Source organism: Cygnus atratus, chromosome 25 (assembly GCF_013377495.2).
Source record: "Cygnus atratus isolate AKBS03 ecotype Queensland, Australia chromosome 25, CAtr_DNAZoo_HiC_assembly, whole genome shotgun sequence".
NCBI classification, from domain to species: Eukaryota; Metazoa; Chordata; class Aves; order Anseriformes; family Anatidae; genus Cygnus; species Cygnus atratus.
In genome coordinates, this window is record NC_066386.1 from 3,597,141 (window position 1) to 3,610,239 (window position 13,099).

A 13,099-nucleotide genomic window follows, 5' to 3' on the forward strand; every position below is an offset into this window, starting at 1 on the left:
CTTTCCTTAATAAAGGAAACAATTTTCTCATGCAGATTTACTTCTGTGATGGAGAGGGTAAAAAGACCTGAAGTATAACTGGAAAAAGTCATTCTCCTAAGCTCGGCTTGATCTTTCCAGCAAAAATCTTGGAGAAATTCCACGTTTCAACCTTCTACAACCTGCAAGTGGCCGAATCCCCCGAAGCTGCTCTGCTCGCTGCACACACGGGACCACAACCACCGGTGTTGCACGACCGCTCCATCTGTCGAGCATGCGTGCCAGCTGGCTACTCCTGTGCAATGCACCCAGATGTGCCACCCGTGTGCCTCAGATGAGGATCAAGCCCATCAGGCCAAAAAGATTTTGAAAGCAGGAAAACCAAAATCTGACTGCAATGCCAGAGCCGTGCTTGGTGCAGCGCTGAGGGCTGAAGAGCTGCTGCTCCTCCTCCCTCTGCTGAGCAACCTCCTCCCTGCCATAGAAATTTTTAAATAGGATGTTACAATGGAAGGATCAAAGATAGACTTGCTCCTCTGCAAGCTCTTTAGCATGCCGTTTTCCTCAAAGGCAACTCCCAGAGCAAGCACTTATTTCGTAACCTGCCTCAGAAGCGCTGCCTTATTCCAACTCTTCCCTGCCTCCCATCTTCTCTGGATTTTCCATTCCCTTATCTCCCCATTTTTACCTTTATCCTTTTCCCCCCTCTGAGTTAAAGCTGGCTTTTTTCCATCTACCCTTTCTCCCTACCTACCTTCCACGTTGCCCCCAGGCAACACCTGCAGCTTCCAGCCAGCCCCCAAGTCCCCACCGCTCCTCTGCCCCACTGCCTATTTGAGGAGCCTGATGTATCTCAATGAGGTAAGAAAGCCAACGAGCTGCCTTGAGAGTCCTCTTGCAGATCTTCTAAGCAGATTTGAAATTTACAGAAACAGAAAAGAGGAAAAGAGACAGAAATCCAATGCAAAACCTCCAAAACCTCTGCTGAGACACCATCAAACCCTTGCTTTGCTCCTTACCGTGTCCCTTACCGCTATTAGTGCTGGCTTTCTCTGTATTAATGTCAGCTGGTGCAATGTCCTGGCACTTAGCTGCAGCAATTCCCTCGTGGGTTTTGCATTCATTGCTTGAAAAACTTCAGGTTAGGTATCGCAGCATGAAGGCTGCCCTAGCCTGCCGTAATTACCATCATCAACAGCAACAGCATTGCCAATACTAATTTAACAATTAAACATACAGAATGACAGTGCCTATCATAATTCATTTACAGATGGGTTTGGGGGGTTGGTTTTGGAGGGAGACATGTTTATTTTCATTGAAGCTGGATTTTCTTTGCATCTTAAATAATCAGTTCTTTTTTTAAAAAAAAAGTAGCTGCTTTGTTCACTGATATGTGGTTATATTAAAAGCTTAGCTTGGCAAGAGATTGAGTTTACTGTCTTCTTGATATAGCTCCTTTAGATTACATAAGACCAACAGCAGTATGAATTAAAGGCTGAACAAGCTTATTTACCTGTCGAAACTAATGGCCCTTTCCTACTTTCTAGAAATTTCAAAGCATGCCCAGGAAGAACTGCAGAAGGCAAACTGCCTAGTGCTGTTTTTTTTCTTCATGTATTGAAACAAAAATGCAAACCGTTGTCAGAAGCAAACAAAAGTTGCAGTTCAGATTCATTCAGCAATCATTCTCTGCAGTCATATACTCATTGAACAGCAAAACGGAGATCCTAATAGAAAAAATAAAGAATGTAACCAACTTGTCTAATTATCTGTTGAACTGAAAGAGGCCACCATGGAACAGAAAGAGCAAGTTTTGCTTCTTGAAGATATAAAGGAGACAGGAATCTTGTAGAGAAAACTTGTCTACGTTGCATTTACGGGGAAAAATCACAGAAATGCTGTGAATAAGGAATAGAACAGTCAAAAGGAGAAGAATGAAGAAGAGCAAGCAACAGCCCAGATCCTTCCCCTCTGTATGAACTAGCAGGATACTCAAACACGCACTGCTGAAAACAAAGGTACGTACATCTGCTTTCTTCAGGGGGGAAATTGTAATGCACTGGGAGGGAAAAACATTGGGTTTAGTCCCTGTCTGCCAGCCCACGTTTACCAAAGCTGACCAATATATTTCCTCTGCTTTAAATTTTGTGGTGTTTGACTACACAAATCAAAGGACACCGCAGCGTTAGAACAAACCCGAGGTGAAGCTGAGTCCTGAAGGCCTGGTTATCATGTAATGAAACAGCGCAGTCACTGAAATAATGCTTACACTGCTATGTATTAAGTACCACTTTGATGCAAACATGAAAGCAGAAATTTAGCCTCGTGTGTATAAACAAACCCGTGTGCAATGTTGGGATGGTTACTTCACAGCTGAGCTGGGTATTTGGCCATCACAAAGCACAGCAATGTATTTATACCTGTCCAAATATAAACTTTTAACAAATATGGTACAAGATAAAGCGTAGCAGCAGTTCCTTTCTGAGAAGACAATGTGGAGCTATTCTCACCCCCTTATGCAACCTGCCCGCGTGTGCAGTGGGCGGCAAGAAGCTGTCTCTGCTCCAGAGCCGTGCCAACAGGTCCTGGGCCGCAGCGCTCCCTTCTCCAGGGCCAAAAAAAGAAAATATTGTCATTCCAGCAGTTCAGAGGCCATGCCTCTGAACTGAACAACCCAACCGATTCAGAAACATGGTTATGAGGAGGGGATAAAGAAATGATGATGTTTCAAAAACCCCAAAGAACTGACTATCAAGGCCTGAAGTAGCGCCTGCCACCAGGCTCCGTACATCTGCAGGTGTGGTTAGACACCAAGTCCTTGCACCAAGCCAACGGTGACCCTTGCCAAATCCCTTGTGAAGCCAGACATCTACTGTCATCTTCAGTTGAGCTGCTCCCCACTCCTAACAGCTGGGTGGGACCAAGTCCCCAGGAAAGGGACACCCAGGCAGCCTCGTCAGCCCCTACCGACTCCATATGGGCACAGACGGGGACCAGCCCTGTGGATCCCAAGGGATGTGATGAAGGAGTTTTCTGAGATGAATATTACCAGGCTGTGATAAGCAGCAGTCAGTTACAACACAGCACGTTTCAGGACTCTAAATACCTGGTTTAATAAAGGTACACAACCAAGTAAATTTTGGAAATTAGGATTCCCCACCCCCGGTCCACTTTGGTCGAAGTATCGTGTGAAAATAGCTTGAGATAAGTTGTCTTCTCATTTCATTTAGCTGTAGGATGTGTCATCCTTGCTGCCAAAAAAGCCCATCTCCACATGGAGCACACGTCAACACAAAACGTTAGGCCACGCAGTTGTGCCTGCAGTCCAACCACCGGCTAGATATTTAAAGGCCTCTTTTTTTAAACGATTCAAAAAGCTGATGCTGAAAGAAGAAAGAAGCTGGTTTAGAAACGCGTGCACACATTATCTACTGGGGAAAAATCATCATGAGCTGTATCCTGGTAACAACCAGTGCATTATTCCCTAGCTGAGTGCACAGGAGAGGGATGGATCATGCTAGTGCATATTTTGAGGTGCAAGAACCATTGGTGAAGGTTTATGTCAACAGCAGGTATGCATATATACAGGAATATGGCTTGAATACTGGGCCAAAGGCATCCTTGCTACAACCCCAAATCGCATGCATGCGGTTAAATCGGTCCCGTATTGGGAGTGGGATTACACAACAGCAGCAGCCAGCCAAGGGAAGTCACTGCAGAGCAAGTGCCAAAGCAGCAGTCCAGGGCCACGGATCAACCTCAATCCTCAACTTAGTCCATCGTGGGCACGGGTTGGGGATCCGTGATGAAAACCCGGCACATGGCTGGGCACTGCGGGACACCACCACGGAGCAGAGCCGCACATGCGGCTTAGCAGTAACGCTGCGAGCCATGCCGAGCCTGCCCAAAGTCTGTCCTGACCGCAGGCAAGCAGGTACGGATCGCTTTTGCAAAAGCAACGTCAGTCTTTGGACAAATAACCCAACCCAACACAATTGGGCAGGACAGAGGAAGAAGAGTTCACAACACAGGTTCGCTCATCGTTATAGATGTAGGGATGGGTAAGAACCCCCCAGCTCAGCTGGAGGTGGGGATTGCTCAAAAGCTGTGCTGCGAAGGCCCCTCTGCCCACAGAACATCTTTGGGGGAATTTTCTAAGAGCAGGAGGAGGAAAGATGCAAAGGGGAAAACGATGGCCTGGTTCAACCCCACATTAAGGCTTCCTACACCACCTCCTCTGGTTACAGAAACTTTCTAGCTATGTGTAAAAATTCTCACGCAGCAGAAGTGTAATCGTGACAGATGCTCCATTTTGTGTAGCACCAGTGTGAAATAAGGACAGGCTTCTGGCTCTGAGCTTTCGAAAAGGCACGGAGGCTTCGGGCTATTCTGCCTTTCTTTGGATTTGGTTTGTAGGGTTTCTTTTGTTTGTTTTGTTTTTAATGTTACCTGCACTAAACGTAAACAAAGGGAAAACCTAAAGGTGTAAACATGTATAACAGACCTGAAATGAAATGCTACTAGTGCCTTTTCCCAGCCATAGTGTTGTGATGACATGTTTACCTATCCTCTGCACAAAACATCCTGGGAAGGAGCACACTGTGAAGGTCCTGCAGCCCAGCAGGCAGGCAATCGCAAGGCAAACATCAAAAAAAGCATGTGGGATTTTGTGCATAACTCCATTATGATTTCTGTTCTGTTAATATGGAAGGCAGTCGTGTGTCAAAAGAAGTCGGAATAGGGTTCTTGCCTTGTGAGCAGCATTCTGGAAAATCTGTGCTAAAACTGGTTTGTGACTTTCAACAGCCAATGCATATGTTAAGGCAATTTTTCCTTCCCTCCACTGAAAATAAAATAAAAGCCACATGCAGACTACCAGGAAATGAATGCAGAAGTGTCACGAGTTTGACAGATCTCCAGCAACAGAAAAGTCATCAACACACCTACGGGTTTAATTCAAAGAGCTGCAGATGGACACAGTACTTATCTATATAAATGTTAGGAATGGGTTTGGAGACCTAAAAAACAAGTGGGAAACGTACCAATTTCATCTAAAGAACTGTTTGTTTACTAACCATAGAGGTACACAGGTAGGTGTGCACAAAAACGCGCCTGTTTTAGTTGTGCAAGCCCAACTGGTTTCCATTTAACTGTACAACTGTACGCCTGGTCAAAACAAACCACAAGTCCAAAAGCAATGGATGAAGCATCCGAGAAAAAAGCATAGTAAGAACTGACACAACAGGAAACAAATACCCAGCATACATCGCTGGAAATGAAAGAGGATCCTTCTTCTCCAGCAGGTTTCGCTCCTGGAGGCAGGAAGGTTTGACACTGGAGCACAAGACAGGACTGAAAACACAGGCACCAAAATCACAAAGAAATGTTGCCTGTGGGTGTGCTACTTCATTTTTTATAAGGGATGATTCAATTTTCCTTCCTGACATTATGTAAGTTTTCTTGTTGCGTTAAACCTCCAGATAGCCATGGACTGCCATGCATCAGGGAAAATTAAATGGAAAGTGAATGATGGCCAGAAAAAAAACACATTACACATCCTGAAAAAAACAGAATCTAATGGCACACTTCACAGATAATTCAGTCCTTGTCGGCACTGTGTGGTTCAGAAATGCGAGCAGGAGTGGGCCTCCAATCCCACCTCCACTCCTACATGAAAAACATGAATTTTAGATCAATGTCATGCTGACAAAATGACAGTTAAAGAAAGCAAGAGAAGAAAATGTGAACATACTGCCAGCAGTATGATATAAAAATACCTAGAAACGATGAAAAGTCTACACTGACACCAACAATTTTAACCACAACACCTCTTGAAAACAAGTGCAGCATGAACACCAGGCGCTCAAGCAGCTTTCCTCAAACTATGCCTTGAAAACGATTATTTATATATCGGGAATTTTTCCTAGTAGCACAAATTGAAACTTACTCTTTTAGTGGGAAGCAAATCTTTGCCTCCCAGCACATAAGGGATCCATAATCCACTCAAATCTAATTTGTGGTCACTCTGCAATATTGAAGAAAAATCTCATCTCAATCCTGCAGTTCTAAGATCAAAAAAAAATCATTCTTGGTATCTGTGGCTATTTTTCAACTCACTCCTCAGTAGATCTGTTCTATTTCAGCAATACTGGAAAAGTGGAATTTTTTGCACTGCACATTCATTTTACATTTTGTGCATGTGATTCTGCACATCTCTGCAAGAAGCAGACAAACTGGGGATTATGTAAAAGTATTGCAACAACACCTGAAAGAAAAATAACCAAAGCAGCATAATCTTTACTTAGACTACAAACCTTCTAATGGCTTCCTCGTAAGCTACAAGCATTCAAGTCCCTCGTTCTACATTGATTTTCTGCAGAGTTAAAGGAGGCCAGGAAAAGCCTAACGCGATTTAAATCAAAGTCCATGCAAGACAAATTGTCCAGATACTCACAAGGCTTTGTTTTCGCTCCCCGCCACCTGAGAGCATGCAGCCTTGCAGCAGGAAGCTGGCGAAAGCCTGCTAATTCACAGGTAGCGATGCCGCGGGAGCAGCAGCCCAGGCCGGATCCTGCTCTGGTGCCCACCTCTCCCTAGCGCCAGCTCCATATTGCTGCTCCCAACGTCAGGATGATGTTACAGGTGCCACCTCCCGCTGCTGATGTCAAGCTCGGCTCCCAAAAGCACAGCGCTGCTCTCCCCGCGGTGCCTGCTGCCCCTGCCAAACATCACTTCGGCATCGTCTGCGTCCCTGGGGAGCAGGCTGCGGGATGATTTGGGGAAGGCTTCCAGACGCACAGCTTCTCTCTTCGTTAAGCCTCTCAGCGTTAAAGAGCCTCTCCTTCCAGAAGGCTGCAGCAAATGTAGACTGTACGCCTCCCTCGGGGGGAAATGAAGTATTTTTACACAGTTTCTTTCTCCGGCGCAATCTAATTTGCTCTTTTTTTAGAGCAAATTGCTGAAAGGATAGGTAAACAATGGCGCAGAACAGCGGAGTCAATGATTCCCCGATGCTCCCCTGAACATTTTGGAGTAAGCCGAAGGGCTGGCGATGCAGCCCAGGACCAGAGCTGATGAATGGTGCAGTGCTGCTGTTGTCATGGCAACTCAGAGAAAAAAAGCAGCACCATATAAGGAGTTGTGACATGGATTCTGGGAACAATTTACACGAAAAGGCTGTAAGCTCTTGGATGCTTTAAAGCTGCAGCATCCCCTTCTCCCCGTCTGCATCCCGCCTTCACCCTCCGGATGGAAGCGGGCGGCGCAAATCAGCGCAGGCACGGCTGCTTCCATCCAGGGCGTGCTTGCATTGGGAGCCTGGTACCAAACCCGAGCAGAACAAGATGACTTTCAGTGTTTGCACAGGGTCTGCTTGAAACGAGGAGGAAAACAGCAGGGAGCTAGCGCTGACCCCAAGTAACGCCTGCGTCCGAGCAGGGTGCCAACGAGACCCGCGGCAACCACGCAGCTCCGCACAGGTAAGCTGCTCCCGGAGCTGAACCAAACTGCAGCACCATCAGGTGGCTGAGCGCCTGAGCGGCACCGAGCAGGAGCCAGCCACTCCTTCTGGAGCCGGGAACACATCCCCAAAGCAACCCGCAGCGCAGCCGCTGCTGTGCCGCCAAGCCTGGCAGGGCCCTAGAGCATCTCTGGATAAAGCAGGGCAGTGAAAGGCAACCCGGACACACGGCTGCCCCAGCAAGGTATCAAACAACCGAGGTTTCTGTTCCGTGCTGCAGCTCAGAGAGGAAAATCACATTGTTTTACACTATGGTCAGATGCCTTCCACTCAATGCATGCACTCAGACAGACAAGGTACCAGAATCATGAGAGCTGCAACTATTTCACCGAAAGCTGACCTGACACATAGTTCTCAAGTCCCTGCTTAGCAAACAAAATTCAAACTTTCAGAAATTCTTTCCACTTCTTACCCTATTTTATCTGAACAAATTCATCCAGGCCCAAACAGCTCTTCCCCAGCACCCACACCTCGGCCAGCTGTTTTGACACCTCTCACATCCCTACCCAACTGCGGTAGCATCTTAGTTTTGAAAGAATACATAGTCCCAGAGGGCTGGGATTATTAATCTGGTTTTGCCACCATTCAACAAGGAACAAGTAGAGATTTCAAGTTCAGAAATCTCGGCTTGTTTCGTCCCACACTGACAATCAGTGCTAAGACCATTCGACCACTTGCTGAAGACGCACGAAGAAGCGGTGTTCCTCCATGTGCTCCCAGTGGAGGGGAAGGAAGACACGGGAAGAGGGTGAAGACCCAGCTCTGCCATCACCCAGCACGAGCAGCGAGGGGGTGACGGTGTCCCAGGGGTCCCCACAGCCTGGCTGGATCGGGACCAGCACCGGTGAGTTCATCGCCACACCAGGGCTGAGCGAGCCTCCCTCCTCCCGCAACTCCGCTCCCAGCTTCTTTAAAGGATCCAGCTGAAGGGTGTGCATTTTCGTTGGGGAAGAGGATGTTATTAATTGCCTAAATACAACTAGGAACGCTCCTACTTGTTTCTGTGAAGTGCATTCTTAGGGGAAGTTCCTCTGTTTCCAAAACACGAGGGAGAACGCTTTCAAAGTAGGAGGCTTTGCAACGAAGCTGATTCCTCGGGCCCACGTCTTCAAAGACGCTGAAGCATCACTCTGCATACAGGAGGAATGAGGCCTCTGAGAATCCAGACCTAAATACCTAAGCGACTTCTAGAAAAAACAGGATTTAATTCCTAAATTTCTTAACAACACTCCCCTCCTCCCCCCGTGCATGGGGACTCGTGCACACACTTTCTGAAAGAATTCTGAAGCTCCCAATCTGTTATTCAAGGAGGAAATTAAAAATAGCCCCGTACAGTGACGAATAAAATCATCCCTGTGCATGTAAATATACAGCCTGTAAATTAGAAACCTTTCCCAGGGAGGAGTCAGGTGTGGCACAGGGCTTCGTGCAAACGATTTGCACGCGGCGGGTTCACGCTGAGGAAATAAAGCATCAGCAGCTGAATCTTGCAGCCCAGCATCAATTTTAACCTCATACACCTCCCAGTTCCTATTTTTGGCTTCGATTCAGGAAAGCACTTAGATACATTCATCTCTATAAGCACCCTCCTGGAAAGCGATGCCTTCCTGAATGGAGGTGCACGATGCAGTCGCGTCATTTTCATTGCAGCCACGGCTTTGAGCCGTTGATAAACACGCCGCTGGTGTGGGGTAGAATATTTCACCCAGCGGTTTCGGAAATGGTTCCTCTCTTTGTGCAGCAAGCACAATAACTTTTAAGTGCTAATTTCTCTCCAGAAAAATCCAAATGGTGTCTTCCACATACTTACCCTGGGTTGGCAGGTCTGGGGTTTTTTGTTTGTTATAATATATTTTTCATGTTACACTTGCTAATAAACCACTGTTGTTATAAAAAAATATATTAAATACAGCAACTGAGGTTGAACACGCTGATCTAAAATACGTTCTTAGCCATTGCTGAACAATAGGTTGTACATGCAGGAGAGGGAGAGAGCTGATTACTTATGCTCACTATTACTTCACCCTTTGGAGCAACAATGACCTTAGTTTTTCTTAATCACCATACCATTCAGCAGAGCAAAAATTGCAACCGTACTGAATATTTATCAACCTCTGAATCCAGCCAAGTCTCTGTATACAGAAAACAGAGATATCAAAATGTCAGCAAGGAGCCTCAGTTCCTCTGGAAGGAAAACTAACGCGCCACATGATGGTTTTTTTAAAAAAATGGGGAAATTTTAACTGTTCTGTGAAAGCAAAGCCAACCTGTGTACAAATCAGCTAAGTTAAGAACTTTAAAAGATGACATTAAAAATCAATAAAGAGCATTGCAGTTTGTACTGGGCCAATTTCTCTGTACTATACAGGCTTCCTTTCCTTTTTAAAGGGTTAAATTAAACCCTAAATGAACTGTGGCCCCTCTTCAAGGGCATCACGGGGCATATCTCAGCAACTACTCTACCTATACTGGAACGTATGCGTGCAGTTCCTGAGCCACCCAAGATACTTCAGTCCTCAAACATGAGCGCATCATCTAGCGAACAGCCAGAGAAGTGCTTCATATTGAAATCTTCATTTCTGAAGAGCTCCACAAAGTATAAAGCAAGAATTTGGTACAGTCTTGTTGCAAATGGTCTTAGGTATTAAATCTTTAGGGGAAAAAAAAATAAATAAAGACAACAAAGTGTTTTATCTAATGAATAGTATCATTCCGCTATCCGACCACTCCACAGATATGGAAATTATTACATGAATGGGTTAGTCACACACAAATGTATGTAAGAAGCAAAGAGCATGAAAAAGCCCCTGCAATTGGATAATTTCTCAACAATTTTCTATGCTCTGAAGGTCGCTTTCAAAAATCCATGCGGCAACTGTCAGATGGACAAAAGGCTCTCTTTGTAATACTCCGGTTTCCCAGAATAACCCTCATCCTTTTTCCAAAAGGAATCACTGCTGTTATTGTGCAGTATTAACAACTGGAAATAAGAACGAGACAAAGTAAAAGAACAAACAGAATCCCAGCCAGCAAGACTTGGGGAAATGTCTCCATGCATTTACTGTCAGGCTAATGGCCATTTACTTTCATCTGTAAGCTCCCATAGTCACATGAGGATTCTTGAACCAACTTTTATTTATTTATTTAAATCAATTCTACCAGATTTTGAGTGTGCTACAACAGCACTTACAAGTCTCCTGGAATATTAAAGAGAGGAATTGGGAGAAACGCATCAAAAAGTAGTGCAAGGCTGTGAACTTGTCTTCAGAAATCTAATAATAACTTCAAGGTATTTTTAAGGAAACAGCATTAATTGTAAAATAATGAACAAAACTGAGGAGGGTCTTTACAAACTGCCAATTGATGTCCACCAGTAAAAAAACAAACAAACAAACAAAAAAAAACACTTCAATTTACTGATATAGTAAATGGTCAAATATTCAACAACCATCTCTTTCTGCGGCTGATGGATTCTTTTGCTTTTCAAAACTCTCAGATTAATAATAAACATGAGGCACAGACAATAAGAAATAGTTGAAGAAATGTGATAAATACTCTGAATAACAACCAGTGAAACAATGCTACTTTCCCAGTTCCTTTACACATTACCTTAATGAAAGCAAACAAATTCCTATAATGACTGCACAAGGATGTAAAATAAACATCTCCCTTTTACAATATCAACAGTAAATTAAACTAATAATTTAAAAAATCATGCTAATCCACCAACGCACTGAAACACACTTTGAATTCTAAGTACTTCAGGAGCTCCACTGAAGTCATCAAGACATGCACGTGCAAAACATCACCATGTGTTTTCATGCTGTATTGGACTGGGTCTAGCTGGAACAGGATATTTAAAACAGATGGAAAAGGAAAAGTACAGAAGCCCAAGAAAATCATCTTCCCAATCAATTTCCAATAGATTCCTGTGTGTGACCCCAAAATGGACCTCCGAACAAAAAGAAAAGGCAATACTTTTCTTCATTAGCTTTTAAGTAATAAGACTTATCAGCGTTTTCTTGGTGTCATACCGGTGTGCACACATGTTCAGAAGACACGTTTCAATGCATTCAGTTTCCAAACAGGACTGGCAGGGACTAGGCCTTCTCACCAGCTGAATGCCTATGTCGTAGTTCTACAAAATAACCTCGCCGGTGCTGGAAAGCAAATTTCAAGCAGAATGGCAGCAGGGACACTGCCTGGCCTCTTGGAAGTTCATGTGGTTCCCCGTCCTTTTCTTTGAAGTACTGCCTGCAAAAGCTACTGCCGCAATTCCAGTATCTGCTGTTCTGAGGAGCTAGTAAAACTCTCCGAGTGGCAGCCCTGCCAAACCCAACAAAAGCTTTCTGAGCCGGGAGATGGAGTCTGATCTGTTTCCACGTGGAAAAAAAGATAATTATAAATATATGGAGCTTAATCTGCTTGGCTGGGCCGGTGCCACGCGGAGAAGCGGGGGGAGGCCGATGCCTGCTGCCAAGCCAGGGGCCGGCAGCTCCACGCCAAGGCGGCTCGCTCAGCGGGCTGGGAGGGAGCTCTGGGGGGTGAGCGAGCCTCCCTCCACAACAGGGTACAGCTCAAAGCCTCTGCCATATCCCACAGGACAGCAAGGAACTGTTGGGGCAGTTGTATAAATGTAACGGTGCTCAGAGGTACAACGGGACGGCACAGATAGAGTCAAATGAGGGTGGCAGAAAGGCACTGAATGAGATAAAGACACTAGGTATATGGAACTGGTTAATTTTAAAACACCACAAAAGAGAAAATTGCTGCAAGTAACTCAAAACCTAAAGGAAGATGTGAGTATATGTACATAAAGCTACATCTGTACTTGCAAACTGCTTGATTCCGTGTAATGTCAAGTAAGCTGGCAATGTTGCACATTAATAAACCTAATTACTTATGAAAATTAAAAGCTTCATTGACTGCAATTTTAGGGGACTGGGTTATCTGAATGTAGAGTGGAAGCAGATAACTCTAGATTTTACACTCCCTCCACTGACTGCGTATTCAGCCCAGCGCAGGCATTGACCCATGTCAGTGCCCTACCCTCTTACCAGCACCTACGGCCAAGGAATTTCTCTCTTGGTGCATTTACCTGTCAGAGATAATGCCGCTATTGATTAAAATGTTATAAAGGAGGAACGACTTGCTAGCAAGAGAGTCTGGATGGCAGATCAGACTCTACCCATCCATCAGGACACAGAGATAACTTGAGAGCGACAGGAGCGATTTTGATTACGGACAGAAATTCTGTTCAACTTAACACAGGTGGAAGAAGTTATTCACCCTGTCTTTCACAGAAGCATCACATCATCACGGGTACACAGACCGTCCTCAACCAAACCACAGGATCTAGCTCACACTTCTGAGTCCTTTTCAATTTCTCCTTTCACCAGTGGGCAGGGAAAACAAAGGTGCTAAGTGTACTAGATTTGTCTGTTGTAAGCAGAGGTCAAATTATAGTGGCTAAAAATTGGGTTTGGAGATTTCTCTCAATATAAATGTAGCACCCTGTCTGGTCATTTTTTAAAATGGGCATGGAAGTATGTCCGATTTTAGTCAAGAAGCAAGTTTCTCAAGACTGCTACCAGTAGGAAT

The 13,099-nt window shown here is 45.0% G+C and overlaps 1 protein-coding gene across 1 annotated transcript in view; it reads right to left on the minus strand.

Annotated features, from left to right (window-relative positions):
• TANC2 (tetratricopeptide repeat, ankyrin repeat and coiled-coil containing 2) overlaps positions 1-13,099 on the minus strand; it is a 244,554-nt gene that overhangs the window by 134,932 nt on the left and 96,523 nt on the right. The window lies entirely within an intron of this gene.